This window comes from Microcaecilia unicolor, chromosome 9 (genome assembly GCF_901765095.1).
Source record: "Microcaecilia unicolor chromosome 9, aMicUni1.1, whole genome shotgun sequence".
In the NCBI taxonomy this organism is placed as follows: Eukaryota; Metazoa; Chordata; class Amphibia; order Gymnophiona; family Siphonopidae; genus Microcaecilia; species Microcaecilia unicolor.
In genome coordinates, this window is record NC_044039.1 from 197964455 (window position 1) to 197980574 (window position 16120).

General features: G+C 48.0%; 1 protein-coding gene across 1 annotated transcript in view; it reads left to right on the forward strand.

Annotated features, from left to right (window-relative positions):
- The window catches only part of BCL11B (BAF chromatin remodeling complex subunit BCL11B), a 265988-nt gene that overhangs the window by 31697 nt on the left and 218171 nt on the right, over window positions 1–16120 (forward strand). The window lies entirely within an intron of this gene.

Sequence of the window (16120 nt, forward strand, 5' to 3'; positions counted from 1 at the left end):
GTGCCTCCACGGAACAGTACGAAAAAACCCAAACCCCTGTGACTGGAGGTGGCTCACTTAAATAAATTAGTCCCCTGGGTCCTCTGATCACTTCCTCACCCCTTTTATGTCCTCCCTCTGCTCCTCCCCCCCCCCTCTTATGACGCCCTCTTCCAGAATTTTTTTCCCTTCTTCCCCCCATGTCTCCAGATTAGCCAAGGGCCACCCTGTAGACAGTCCAGCCCAAAGTTAAACTTGTGGGGATGGGGACCAGCTCTTGGACTTCAACTTCTGTGCCTTCAGGGTACGAGTTTCCTGTGCATACTTTAGCTCTGTTCCACCCAACCTCGCACAGCAGATGCTGGTCATGGTGAACTAATGAGTAGTGGATCCCCTCCAGTACTTACAATTGTTTACAACGTGACTTGCTTTGGGATAATAGTCATTTGTAACTTGTGAAATAAAATCCCGTCTGAGCCTTAGCAATGAATTAAATTCTGCAAACACATTCGTCCTGCTGTGGAACCTGAGGCAGGTCGTAGTGACAGGCAGCTTTTGGCTCTGGCCAGCGCTGTATCTGGAGGTCAGCGTTCCCCTCCCCAGGGACTCATTCCTTTGTGGAGTGAATGTGGCAGGCTGTGTTTGATTTATGGTAGGTATGTACGAAAAGAATGTGTGAGGACCCCATCAAGTTGGCTCTCGCCTCTGCCTGAACTCTCATTCTTAGAAAGAAATAGTTCATTTGGGTTTTGGTCATGTGAACTCCATTTTGATGGGTCACCTAACTATACGGTAAAAGGTCCACACCTGGATCTTTTCTGATTGTGATATCTTTTCCTCAAAGCTGGCTGTCAGCACAGATGTAATTGTCCGGTGTAAAGACAAAGGAGCAGGTGAGAGTGGGTTTTCCCCGCTGTCCACAATCTGGCAGCTGTTTTTAGGTACCTCCATGACAGCACAGGATTAATGCATAGGGAAACTAGGCACGTGCCTAGGGCCCAAATGTTTAGAAGGGGCTCTCTCTCTCTCTCTGATGTGCTAATTCAGTGGCTCCCAAGGCAGACTTTAGCTGCTGCCAGAAAGAAGCATGAAGATGGGCCAGAGCCACTGCCACTGGGTACTAGGTTTGCCAACTGACTCCAGAGTCACCTGACAAGGTTAATCCAGACCAGATTTGACCCCATTGCATGCAGGGACTAGTAGTTCTGATTTCAAAACTGGATTCCCTAAGAAAAGCAAGACTACAAGTCTCTGCATGGAATAGGGTGAACCCAGGACTGGATCAAGTCTGTTGGGTGAATCTGGAGCCAGCTAGCAACCCCACTGCTTACAGAGGTCTGTCTGTTGTGCCCTCTGGTTGGCAGGAGGTGCTGGTAAGTAGCGCTTCTTAGCTACTGCCTCTTCTGCTGGGGGGTTCTCTGTGGTCAGAACCGTGTGAGGCCCATTTGTGAGAGTTTAAAGATATTTTCATATTACAGTGGGGGCCCACCAGAACATTAATTCTGCCCTGACACTTGTATTTTATTGTTTGGTTTTTTTTTTTGTCCTGACCGATTTTTGCAGTTCTGTACTGTGAACCAGGTCAAACTGGAAAAGAATCATAAAAGGCCAAATGTGAGCATTTTGATAAAACTAGGTAAAAAAAAAAAACCTCCTGTATAAAAAGTATAAAAACCCTGCAGTAGTGAAACAGTGCACCCTGTGCCTGGGTGAGGAGAGTGTGTGTGGCGAGGTGTGGCGAGGTGGGTGCAGTGGCGTACCAAGGGCAGGGCGGTGGGGGCGGTCCGCCCCGGGTGCATGCTACTGGGGGGGGGGGGGGGGGGTTCCGCTCGCCTGTTGGCTCCGCTGGTTCCCTGCTCCCTCTGCCCCAGAATAGGTTACTTCCTGTTCCGGTGCAGAGGGAGCAGCGAGCCAGCGGAGCCGAGAGCCGCACGGCTGCTCCCCGCAGCTAAAGATGCACCCGGGGGGGGGGGGGGGGGGTTGATGCGCCAGGGGGGGGGGGGGTCGTGCTGCACCGAGGGGGGTGCACATCAGCGATCCTCCCCGGGTGGCAGCCGACCTAGGATTGTCACTGGCTGGGGGAGCTAGTCCTACAGCTTGCACAAGGAATATCATTTGGCAGAGGGACCTAGGGACCAGTGCAGTTACCTTGTATTACCACCATCCGCTAAAACTCAGCACACACTTTCCTAACACTAGCATAAAGCAAACACTTGGATCCCTAATGCTGCAAGCAAATAACATACAAATAGATAAGATGCAAAAAAAAAAGTGTGCTGACCTTGGAGGGCACGCTGAATGCATGCACACATGTGTCCGTGCTGGTAGAAAGTGTCTTTCATACAAATAAATTGTATCGGCACCCGTCAGTTTGCATGCACATACATCCCTGCGTATCCTGGAATGCTATTCTGTGCACAGAATACTAGCAGCTTGTTCTTTCTGCAGTCCACCTCTCTTCAGCGCTACCTTTTTCTTTTACTATTCTCTTCATGGCAGGCAGAAAACGTTTCAGGACCTTATGATCACATTTAAGGGGAGAAACAGGATTGAAATCCTGGCTAATGCCATCACGGAAGAACGAGCTAACCTTTTACCCCTCAGACCTTGTGTTAAAGCTCTGCTGTTGCAGTCGGCCTGCTCGTCTTCTGCGTATTTCTTTGCATCTGCACAGAATAGCTGACAGCTTCATTAATGTGGTGTGAACGTGCTATGCAGTAATGTCTGCCGGAGATTTTGTGCACAGTTTAGCTCCTGCGCAAAACACTTTGCTACATAGGGCGCACACCGAATCGGGGGCAAAAGCCTAGCGCACTTTACCACACACGTCAGAAGAAGACGCTGTAGGATGTTTGCGGCCAAGAGTGAATCCCACAGTGCTTTCCCCAGAAAGTTTAATTTGCACAAATTTTTTTTCATGCGTATTTTTCCTGCTTCCAAAAATGAAAGCCTTGGGCTACAGATGTGTTATTTCAAAACTGAGCAATCCATGTTCCTTGAAAATGCTATTGTCCTACCTTTTTAATCTGACTGAAAACATTCTCTTGGGATTATAATATAAACGTAATTTAGTTTAGGATTAGAAATGATTTTTGAAGACTGTAGAATTCTGGCCCCAGAATAATTAATATCATTGTTACTATGATGTAGAAAGAAGAAGCCCTCAGTCAGTTTTCAAAACTGTCGGCATTGATAAATTTCATTTCATTTTGTTTCTGTACTGTTTTCTCCCGAAAGATCAAGGTGAGAAAACTAAGGATACAATCTTCAGAAAAACACAATGCAGTTCAAGTGACATCAAAAGTGCAGAAATGTAATAAAGGGCTAGGGTTACCATATTTTGTCCCCCAAAAAGGAGGACACATGCCCCGCCCCACCACACACCCCGTCCCGCCCCGCCCTCTTTCACACCCTCGCTCCACCCCCTGTCACACCCTCGCCCCCCCTGTCATATTTCCCCTCCCCCCTGTCACATACCCTGTCGCCCCCCCCCCCAATCACCCCCCTTCCCTTACCTTACTCTACTGCCCTGGTGGTCTAGTGACCTCTTCGGGGCAGAAAAAGAGCCCCCTCTTTCCTGCCCGGAACGCTGCCCTGCATGCATCCTTCCTGTTGGTGATCCTCGGCGTCGATTCAAAATGGCCGCCGAGAGTTGAAGGGACAGGGGCTTCTCCATGTTTGTGTGGGATGATGTTATGGGATGAAGAGGGGATTGAGGTAGGGTTACCATATGACTCCAGAAAAAGGAGGACACATCGATCCAGTTCGGGTTTTGCTTCCATTGAAAGCAATGGAAGTAAAACCCAGAGTGGCTCAATCTGTCCTCCTTTTTCTGGATCCTTATGCTAACCCAAATTGAGGGGGCAGCTCCCACTGTACCTACCTGGCTCTGCCCAACCCATAGTCAGTGCTGGTCCCTTAACCTTCCTGGTCATGTCTTTATAGAGGAACGCACATGCCCGTGGAAGAAAGTACTGGGTATTCAAGCAGGGCAAGGACAGGACATTAAATCTGTATAAAGCAGCTTAGAAAAATTGGCTTTGGGTGGTGGAATTCTGGCAACTGACCCTTGCCTTGTGCTTAAAGTTCCTCACAGCAGGAGGAAGAGGTAGGCCAGGAGGCATCCGTCAGCCCACGCAGGTGAAGTTATTTATTTATTTAATACTCGTATCCCATATTATCTCACCATTATTCAGATCTATGTGGCTTACATAAGTAATAAATAGTACAAGTTAGTGTATAGTGAATTTATTTATTAGGATTTGTTTACCGCCCTTTTGAAAGAATTCACTCAAGGCGGTGTACAGTAAGAATAAATCAAACATGAGCAATAGAAGTACGCTACTTACAATGTCAACACAGTACGTAGTAGGACATTTTAATTGACAGTGTAGGGTACAGGCAAAAAAATAAGGTGACTAATTTAAAGGAAAGTTGCACGTGAGGTCAGAGAGATGATTAAATGTTCATGTTATCAAACCTGTAAGAGTTAAAGGAACATTTTTGAAAAAGTAGCAGCGAGGAGAAAGATCTTGGCTATAACCACTTTCAACATCTAGTGAAGGAATGTATCGAAAAGAAAAGCCTTCAAGAATTGGCGAAGAATTATCGGCTCGCATCTACCTACACAGAGGAAGGGAGGGCATTCCTATACGTTGGTTGATGAACAGTTGAGTTGGAGGGAGGGATCAAAAACTACAAAAACATTGCTGGCTTGCATGAGGAAGAGACGGCAAGTGTCGTTGACCCTCAAGGACCAAAAAATGCAAGATTCAGAAGCGCTGAGCAGTAACATCCCAATAGGTGCATGAGAGGGGAGAGTGATTGCCGAGGTCTTGGGACGGGAGGAGGGAAGGTAATGGGGGTTGAGGTCTTCTTGGTGGGTCAGGTGGAGGGAGTTGACTGGGGTTTGGAAGGGGAGGAAAGGGAAGTATACCGGCTGGAGCTCAGAGGTGTGGGGAGGGAGAGCAGGGAGTGCTGGATGGCTTTGTTGCATGCGACAAAGAGAGCAGTTGAGCCAGTATATCACATGGCCTGGATACGCCCTGCACCCCACACTCTTCAGTCTCAGCTGGGGGGTTCCCCCCCCCCCCCCCCCCCCGACTGATTTTGCCCTGGGCCTTGCACCCACTGGCGTTCCTTGTCCCCGGAAACCAGTGATGAGAAAGGCTTTGCTGGACTGAATCGACTCTGTTTCAACAGAGAGGATTTCTGAATTAACCAAAAAGAATGGAACGCTGTATTTAACATTAAAGATCTTTCCCAGCGAGGCGCTGAAGATCACTGCCGTTAGATAAGTTGGAAGGGAGGGAAAAAAGAACAGAATCCAAAGAAATCTAAATACGGTTTCATAAAAGGCAAAGCTAATCTCCCAGGCAACTTAATTTCTTTTATTTTTTCCTTCCTCTCTCTCAGTAATAATATGTAACATTCTCTGTGGGTGCTGAGTGATATCCTGAGCCGTTCCCTGCTAAGATGGGAAGAGTGAGGTCTTTTATTCCATAAGAAATATGGAAAATAATCCCTTCGAAGTAAAGAGAGATATGCTTGTTCAAAGCATTAAAAATGTTATTTTAATCAAAGGCTCCTAAGCACTTTACTGCCTAGAAAAGAAGACCGTTATAATTTTAACAGCAAAAACTAAGCCCCCCTATTTTTTTACTTCATGTGGAAATAAAACTTTTTTTTTTTTTAAATAATACTTTTAATAAAACGTAAAGATGAAAGAATGGAACTTCAGTCGATCAGATGTAAACTGTAATTTACTGTATTAAGAAGTGTTAATTATTTTGGCTTAATTGAATTCTTTGGGCTGCAGCATTTGCAGGGCTGTAGACAGTGCATTGTTTGCGCCGGTATCCCTTTGTGCAGATAAACATTAAAGGAAACGCAGATAACATTCCATTATTTATTAGAAAACTCAGTTGTCAATTTGAGCAGAAAGTGAGCAGTTCATAGGGAAGGGAGCCTTTACCAGAAGGCCGGTTGCTTCTGCTGAAATTATGTAGTTTTAGCTCAGGAGCGTCGCAAGCCGCAAACATGTCTTGTACATGCCCCCAAGTGCTCCTGCCCCATCCACTCAGTGGCGTAGCAAGGGCGGGGAGGTGGGGGCGGTCTGCCCCGGGTACATGCTGCTGGTGGGGGGTGTCGGCTCTGTTGGTTCCCTGCTCCCTCTGCCCCGGAACAGGTTACTTCCTGTTCCGGGGCAGAGGGAGCAGGGAACCAGCGGAACCGACACCCCCCCCAGCGGCGTGCACACGGCAGGCAAGAATGCACTCGGTGGGGGGGGGGGCTTGGGTGATGCGCCGAGGGGGGGGGGTTGATGCACCGAGGGGGGGGCGCGCAGCGGCGAACCGTCCCGGGGGGCAGCCGCCCTCGCTACGCCACTGCATCCACTTATGTAATATCAGCAAGGGAAGACAATGGACGGGGTGCAGTTTTGGTATTCAGGCTTTCTTCCTTAAGTATATAAGTACATAAGTATTGCCACACTGGGACAGACCAAAGGTCCATCAAGCCCAACATTCTGTTTCCAGCAGTGGCCAATCCAGGTCACAAATACCTGGCAAGATCTCGAAAAAGTTCAATACATTTTATGCTGCTTATCCCAGAAATAAGCAGTGGATTTTCCTCAAGTCAATTTAATAATGGTCTGTGGACTTTCCCTTTAGGAAGCCATCCAGACCTTTTTTAAACCCCGCTAAGCTAACTGCCTTTACCACATTCTCTGGCAACGAATTCCAGATTACACGTTTGGTGAAGAAACATTTTCTGTGATTCGTATTAAACTTACTACTTTGTAGCTTCATCGCATGCCCCCTAGTCCTAGTATTTTTTGAAAGAGTAAACAAACGATTCATGTCTACCCCTTCCACTCCACTCATTATTTTATAGACCTCTATCATATCTCCCCTCACCCGTCTTTTCTCCAAGCTGAAGAGCCCTAGCCGCTTTAGCCTTTCCTCATAGGGAAATCGTCCCATCCTCTTGATACTTTTCATCGCCCTTCTCTGTATCTTTTCTTGTGCTCTGGGTGGCTGCACTGGCTGCACACAGCTAGCTACGGCCTTGCACCAGTTCTGCTGGCAACGCAGGCTCTGGTTTGCATTCATTGCACTTACACACTTGTTGGTCGATATTTAAAATGGATGCTGCCAGCTGGATATTTGCCGGTGAGTGGATATTTGGTACTGACTGCTGCATGTTGGTGTTGAAATTTCACTCTGACCACCTCGGCTCTATCAGGACAGTGCCGGGTTGGTCCATGGTGGAGCTTGAACGGAGCTGGATGATATATCTGGTTAGCTGCCCTAATGTTGGTCGGTTGGCTATGTGGTTAGCGGTTTGAATATCACTAATAACTGGATATCAGTGCCAATCAATGCTGATTGCCGGATATTCAGCGTCGGCCAGTATGTGGATATCACCTCTAAATATCCAGCACTTTTTTACCTGCCGCACCTGGCATTTTAAAAAAATGCTGATGAAGGATCAATTTCAGCTCCTTATTCACTTTTTCAAGGCTCAGCGCAAGGTGGTTTGGGTCCTGTGAGCTACCTCCCTGCCTAAGAGAGCTTATCATCTAAGTTGGCACCTGAGGTAATGGAGTGACTCGCCCAAGGTGTGTCAGTGGAAGTGGGGATTTGAACCCTGGCTTCCCTAGTTCTCAGCTTCCTTCTCAGGAAGTCCCTAGATCCATTGGGGTAACCAGAAAGTGCAGATTGGTTGGTGCAGAGTTGAATCACATGGCAACTCTAGTTGGGGCCCATACATCAGATTAACCTGAATATCACACCCCAGTCTTCCCTGTAGGGTTGAAATTATAAGAACAAAAGCATTGCCATACTGGGACAGACCAAAAGTACATCAAGTCCCACATCCTGTTTCCAACAGGGTCCAAACCAGGTCACAAGTATCTGGCAAGATCCCAAAACAGTACAATACATTTTATGCTGTTTATCCTAGAAATAAGCAGTGGATTTTCCCATGTCCATCTTAATAATGACTTATTGACTTTTCTTTCAGGAAATTAGCCAAACCTTTTTTAAACCCCGCTAAGCTAACTGCTTTCATCACATATACTTAGAGCTGATTAGTGCATATAGACAGGGCTTGATCCTGGTAGCTCCCTGCCTTTGTTTTGACTAGGAACTCTTGGAGGTGCCACTTCGTAGCCCTGCACGTGGTGATATCGGCCTTAAGAGGCAGAAAGGGCTGTTAGCCTCCTTCTTGTGGATGAGGATGGGGGTTTCAGGAACTGGGCCACTGTGGGGGTGTTGGTGAGGATGTATCTGGCGCAGAAGGCTGAAGTAGTTAGTTGTGGTGGGAGGAGAGCAGCAGCTGGGCTCTGCACTGAATGGCGGCAGACGCCTCGAGTTAGATCCGTTGGCAGAAAGCTGTGCAGCAGTCTGGGGCATCCAGGGGGCATGGCGAGGAAGCATATAGGATCAGGGACGGGGACACAGCTGTGGGGGTATGAGTTACTGAAATGTGTCTGACTTGCTTGTAACATCTAGTAACGCAAAAAGGTTCAGTTTTTGAAAAAAATGTATGAAATTTTATACCCCAAATAAAAGCACAGCATTCATATCTGTGCTGACTGATGAATTAATTTCAAAAGATAAACATTTCTTTATCCTTTGTGCATCTGGCCTTGATTTATCCACTACTACTACTACTATTTAGCATTTCTATAGCGCTGCACAAACATAGAAGAAAGACAGTCCCTGCTCAAAGAGCTTACAATCTAATAATATCCACTTGAATTACTTCCATTTTTTCCCTTTTTGCAGTCTCTTTTACACTGTCATTGTGTAATTGCGCCTCTCTGTCTAATCTTTTATTTTGTTTTACTTGTACCCAGTCACCTCTCTTCCAGCCTTTCTCATCCACCACGTCTCTTTCCAGTCTTCTGTGGTCCTTTTCCAGTGTCCCACGTCCCTCTGTCTCTCCCACATCCTTCTCTCTTTTCCTACTTTGGTGCCACTGTGTGCTATTTTCTCCCATCAGTAACTTTTTCTGTTTCATCTTCTTATAGTTCCCAACCCAGTCTTCAGGACACTCCCAGCCAGTCAGGTTGTCAGGATACCAACAATGAATATGCATGAGATAGATTTGCATACGATGGAGGCAGTCTATGCAGATTTGTCTCATGTATATTCATTGTCGATATCTTGAAAACCAGACTGGCCGGGTGTGTCCTGAGGACTGGGTTGGGAACTCTTGCTCTGTTTTTTTTTTCCCTGCAGTATCATCAGATCCGGAGCTTCCTCCCCATCCTCTATGAGTGGCATAGCTATGGGTGGGCCTGAGTGGGCACAGGCCCACCCATTCTTGGCTCAGGCCCACCCAAAATAATTCAGCAGTGGCTGCCTTGCTCCCCTCTCTTCCACATCCAGATTCGGCATTTGCCCCCGCTCACTTGCCCGCCCACAGCCTGGCAACTCCCCCCTTCTCTCTAGGATAAGCAACATAAATGTATTGTACTGTTCTGGGATCTTGCCAGGTACTTGTAACCTGGATTGGCCACTGTTGGAAACAGGTTGTTGGGCTTGATGGACTTTTGGTCTGTCCTAGTATGGCAACACCTATGTGCTTATGTAGTCTTGTAACTTGTTAGCCTGTGAATGGAGGGAGCTCAAAAACATCAGTGAACTTTGTCACTGGGGGCCTGTGAAATTTGACTTGTTCAGCTCCTGCCTGGCCGCCTCACTTGTTAATAGGTTGTGTCAGTGGCGTTCCTAGGGGGGCTGGCACCCGGGGTGGATCGCCGATGCGCGCCGCCCCCCGGGTGCAGCGCCCCCCCCGATGCAGCGCGGGACCCCCCCCCCGGCGAAAGGATCCCCCCGCGAAGGAACCCCCCCGCTGCGTGCACGCCGCCGGGGGGGGGGGGGGTGCCGCGCGCGCCTGTTCTCCGTTGTGCCATGCTTCTTCTCTGCCCCGGAACAGGAAGTAACCTGTTCCGGGGCAGAGAAGAAGCATGGAACAACGGAGGATAGGCGCACGCGGCACCCCCCCCCCCCCCCCCCCGGCGGCGGGCACCCGGGGCGGACCGCACCCACCGCCCCCCCCCCCCCCTAGGAACGCCACTGGGTTGTGTCGCCTCTGTTTCATAGGGCTCCATCTAGACCCAGTTATAAGCGGAACTGTAAAGAGCCTGTTGGGAGATTGCTTCCAGGCAGAGAGACCATTTTCATTGTACGTGGCTTTCAAGTCCTGGTCGTCACCCCCCTAGGGGGGTATCCATAATTAATTGGCTTATGAACTTGAGGTCATGGTGACCTGAACCCATGGAAACACTGCACTGATTTCCACGCGCCCTTCTCCTTGTGAAGTGTCTTCATGCCTGCACACCGGGAGACTGGCAAGCTGGGATTAGGGCTAATTCTGCAATGTCTTTTTTTTTTTTTTTTTTCTGGTCCTCTTGTTAAATCTTGAGCCAGTTAAACAGGTTGGTGTGACTCATCCCGCCAGCACAGTGGTGCACCAGAGGCTGTTCCAGACTCTGTAGGGCCAGGGCATCTGTGGTCAGTCACTCTTTTGCTTTTTCTTTTCCAGTGTAGCAATTTGTTCTGAAATGATTGTGCAGGTGTTGAGAGTCAGCAGTTCTGCCTTGGTTCCCACAGAGACAGAGCAGGTTGCTTTCTGCAGGACCTTTGAAGTCGTACCCTCTAGTCTCAGGTTGAGAATTGTTGCAGTCGTGAACCCACTGGCGTTGGTAGAAATGGCCATGTGATTGAAGGTGTGCAAGGTTACATAGTCAGCATAGTTCTAATCTACAGGAAGACAAGTTACAGGGCTTGCATTCAGTGTCTGGTTTAGCTCTCATAAATTCTGCACGTCGTTCACACACATTTACTCAAAAATCAATCAGTCAGTCAATGAAATCTCCTCATTGGAGACTTAAAGGAGGCATTTGTAGAATTGGGCACCCCCATGTGGTAGGAGCCTAATTCTATATCGCAGCCTGGGTACCTAGATTCCATATTGGCGTGCCTAAACTTTAAGGCTATAGAGCTGGCATAACCGTGGTTACCTAAATGCAGCAGGGATGCCCGTAACGCGCATTACTCTGTAACTGCACCCCTGTGTATAGCCCCCTTGCAAATACATGCTATTTAAGCAGGTATTTGCAGAATAGCGCACAGGCACCCTGCTTGCACTTAAAGGGCTAGGTGCGCACCTAACCTGTAGCATGTGTTAGTATTTTAAACATCTGTGAACGCAACGCAACGCACACACAAGTGTGGGCACATAGGTTACCGAGTTGTTCTTTAAAGTGTTCAGCAGAGGCACTAGCAGCTCACTTCTCTTTTCCTTAGTACCGATGATCACAGAGGATACAAATAGTCACAGTCATTATTTTATTAGGACAAAAATTAATCAGCTAGAAAGATAGGTCTTGCACCTCCCCAGCCCAGCGCCAGCTGTCTTTCCCTTTCCAGCTTTCTGTGTCTCCAGCTGCAGGAGCCCTGTTCTTGTCCTACTGTCTCTGTTGTTCAGCTAGCACAGGCTTGTCCAAACTAAGGCCTGCAGGCCAGAATCCAGCTTCCTCAGAAGCTTGGCAATTCTAGCGGTGCTAACAGCGAGATTCTTGCTTCCCCCCCGTGACTCGGCTCACTGTAAGCTTGCGCCACGCAGTACCAGACGTTCGGGTTAGTCTTGTGGTTTCCCGTCTTGTGAGACTTGAAACCATGAGGCTTAACCGAACTTCTGGCACCGTGCAGCTCAAGCTTGCACTGTTTCTTCTGCAGCTGAAGCCAGGTGAGGGGAAAGGTACCGGGTGAAGTCTGGGGAGGGCACAACGCACCAGCGTATTTTGCCACTGTTTGATGAAACATGTGGCAAAACACAATGATTTTTATTTTGGCTCTCCAGAGGTTACAAAATGTAAAACGTGGCCCTCGATAGAAAAGGGCTGGACAAGCCTGAGCTGGCAGTTCTTTGTGGATTTCCTTTGTCGTGCGCATGTGCTGTAGCGTTTGGAGTCTTCTTCTCATTTCCCTGCCTACCTCCCTCCATCCTGCCCTACTTTGCTTGATGCAGTACATAGACCCACGAATTCTATAAAAGTCGCTAAAAATTGTGCACGCAAATTTGGGCGCACATAATTTAATAATGAGCTAATTAGCGCCAATAATTGGTTTGTTAATCATTATTGGCAGTAATTAGATTTAATTGAAATATACACATGCAAATTTAGGTGCGAGATCTGTGCCTAAATTTTACCCGTGAGTTCAAAAAGGGGGTGCAGAAATGGAGGGGTCATGGGCAGAACGGGGGTATTCCTAAAATTTACGCAGGTAGTTATAGAATAATGGGGATATGTGCCTAATTTAGGTGTGACGATTTGCACCATGTTTCAGTTGGTGCAAATGGCCACGCCCAAAGTTAGGCGCAATTCCCGAGCATAAGCGCTATTCTATAAACCAGGCCTAACTTTAAGCATCATACAGTATATAGAATTCACCCCACAGTGTGGAGCGCCTCCCTAGTGGTCAGAATCAGTAAAGCACGACAGAATAACTTTCGTCACTGAGTGTACGTTAGATAGATAGATATGGTAACTATACAACAAAAAGTACATAACTGTGTATACAAATAGACAATCCAAGATAAAATTCAGTATGGAGGTGGTTTCGCATTCTCACCCTCACTCAGGTCTGGAATCATTAAGTCCTTTATATAATTAATCTAAAGTGAATTTAAATATGTTGCTAGGACTATTAGCCTTTCTTTGTGGTCCCTGCATCCATTAGTGGTACGCTCAGTTGGCTATCATCTGGCCACAGAGGCTGTTGTGTCCCAGAGGTCCACCATCAGAACATCCCAGTTTGTGGCAATGTGACACTGCAGTTGGAGTCGACCAGCACTTATTCTTAGCCTGTACCCACCCTTGCCTGTTGTATTCTAGCTGCCCTTACGTCTGCCTGAGGCCTTCCATATCATGGAAGCACCTGTAGGCCCTCCAGAGACTAAGGGTCATTGGAGCAAGTGAGTCATCAACGGGTAACTCACTGCTCTGTCCAGGGAAAGATAGGGCAGCACTCTACAATTCCCTGTACTGAGTGCGCCAGCCTCCTCCCCCCAACCCATCATTATGCTTATACTTCAGAACCCCCAGTCCTTCATGGGTGGGCAAGCCAACAACCCAAAAAGTGGCCTTCTCTACCTTAAGACCTCCATGGTCTGTAATTGCCAGATGGCCCAGCAGGGATTTCTCCCCCCCCCCCCCTCCACCCTCCAGCCCATAATGGTGATTTGAACTGATAGGAAAAATAAACAAAGGACATTGGCGGGAGTGTAGGATGGAGGGAAGGTTCTGCAGGGACGTTTGTAGTGCATGGGCCCTGCTGGGGCATCAGTAATTTCCAGTGCAGAGACCTCTGAGGAGTAATGCAAAGTGGAAGCTGGATAGATATCAATCCCCACCAGTCTTTGCCATCACAAAAGAAAGTACCTGATTCATACAGTACTTTTGAAATTAAGATAAGTCCTTGTGTTCATGGGTTGATGGAACTGATTGTGTGACTTGACCTTGCTAATAATATCAGCTAGACCTGTAGTCCGAATGTATAGCCCACAGGCGCACACAGTCAGTCACCTCGGCGGCTGAGAAGAGCATGTCAGGAGAAAAGCAGACATAGCTGAAGTGAGAACCTGAGAGTCCATGCTCTGGTTGGACAATCTTTGGGTTAGTACAGGCAAGGTTGGCCAAGTTGGGTGTGGGGGGGCTAGAAGCAGGTCATCTTTGCTGAGGCTTGAAATCACACGAGGAAGACTGAAGGGGGGGGGGGCTGATGTTGGCCTCACCAGCAGGAGTACTATATTTGGCATTTTGAAATGTCAGATGTGATAATGAGTGGCACCGGAAAGGAACAGAGAGAAAGGGATGATGGTTAAAAGATGGTGTTGTGGTATATATCTTTCCACCCATTTGATACCTACCCTTCTCAAACTGAGGCCACACTCAGACTGGACTATGGATTTGAGGTCATGATGTCATGAACCTGTGCCAAACGTTGCACTGACTTTCCACTCGTGCTCTCCCGGTGAAGCATCTCCATGGTTGCACACCCAGGAGGCTCCGTGGCTTCCAGGGCAGCTGCAGTACCGCAGTATCCAAGAAACGAGAACTTCTGCACTGCAGTTAGCCAACCTGGGGTGAGCTGTTCCTAGCAAGGAGAGCGGAGCGCTGTGTGTCACACCAGTGGATGCTTCAATCTGAAACCTGTTGGTACAAATGAAGACACCCAGCCTGCCAGAGAAAACCTACAGCTGTGAGCTTACAGAAGGAACAGCGACAGTGGCTTTTCCTGCATGGCCTCTGAATTGAGCGAGAAAAAAAAAAATAAACTGTTAGTGTATTGAGACATTTCTGTGTCAGTCTTAGCTGTAAGTTTTGCAAAAGTCAGTAAAAAAAATGTCTGTGAAGCACTAAAGACTGCAGAGCAGCAGGACAGAGAGTAAAATTCACCATGGAGGTGGGTGTAAGGAGATGCACGCAGGTCCTGTCTCTTAATGGTTTAGCTGCAGGCAGAGGATGGGTGGAACCTACTACTACTACTTATCATTTCTAAAGCGCACCTTGAAAACCAGAGCTGTCCTATGCACACTGCAAGACTTGCCAGCCAGCAGTGGAACATTGTGTTGATTAGAAATGGACTGTGGACCATGCTCACCTACCTTTTGTCTCTGTGGCACAATTAGCTGCTGCCCCACAGAGGGAAACCCACTAACTATGCTCCTGGACTCATTTGCCTTTTTTCTTTAAGTGGTAATCAATAGAAATCAAACAAAATAAAGCATGGAAAAGAAAATAAGATGATACCTTTTTTATTGGACATAACTTAATACATTTCTTGATTAGCTTTCGAAGGTTGCCCTTCTTCGTCAGATCGGAAATAAGCAAATGTGCTAGCTGACAGTGTATATAAGTAAAACATCCAAGCATTTCATTGACAGTCTAGCCATCCCCACCCTGTTAGACTGTCAACGAAATGCTTGGATGTTTTACTTATATATACTGTCACCTACCACATTTGCTTATTTCCGATCTGACGAAGAAGGGCAACCTTCGAAAGCTAATCAAGAAATGTATTAAGTTATGTCCAATAAAAAAGGTATCATCTTATTTTCTTTTCCATGTTTTATTTTGTTTGATTTTTATTGATAACCTTTAAGAGTGGACTAACACGGCTACCACACTTCTTTAAATGGCAATTTTCTCAATCGGAACCAAGGCTGGGGTCCGGCACCATAACCTCTCTCTTAATTTATATCACTCCTCCGCCATAACATACCGAGGGCCCTGTTTACTAAGCAGCATTATAGGCGCGTTAACGTTTTTCACGCGCGTTAACCATGTACGTGCCTACAATATCCCTATAGGCGCCTATAAGGTTAGCGTGCGCGCTAAAAACACTAATGCACCTTAGTAAACGGGGCACCTAGTCTCAGTGGCGTAGCAAGGGCGGAGCGGTCCGCCCTGGGTGTCAACGGGTGGGGGGGGGGGGTGCTCCGTCCCCCCCGGCGCAGCGCCTCTCACTCCCCCTGACAGTCCCCACCTGCCTACCAGCTGAGCTCCGACCGGCACCTCCAATCTGCAGAGCTGCTGACTTTAAATGAAGAAAACCGTCTCGTCGTTGGCCCTTCACTACTGAGTCCCGCCCTCTGATATAACATCCTATTTCCTCGAGGGCGGGACTCAGTGAGTGAAGGGTCAACGACGAGAGACGGTTTTCTTCATTTAAAGTCAGCAGCGCTGCAGATTGGAGGTGCCGGCTGGAGCTCAGCTGGTAGGCAGGTGGGGACTGTCGGGGGGAGTGAGAGGCGCTGCGCCGGGGGGGGGGGGGTTAGGGTCCACGCCAGGGGGGGTGCCATGTTGCACTGCACCCAGGGGGGGGGGTGCGCGCAGCGGCAATCCGCCCCGGGTGTCAGCCAAGCACGGAACGCCACTGCCTAGTCTGCCCATTGCAGCAACTGTTCTTATTCCTGCAATCATGAGTCCTGAATCTGGCCACTAGGTGTCACCTTTAAACAATGAGCAGGACCCCCCCTCCCGACTAAGTGCCATTTAATACAGTAGTAATGAGTGCCATGCTAAGGTACATTGCAGAAAACATATATGTTTTTGCAGAAT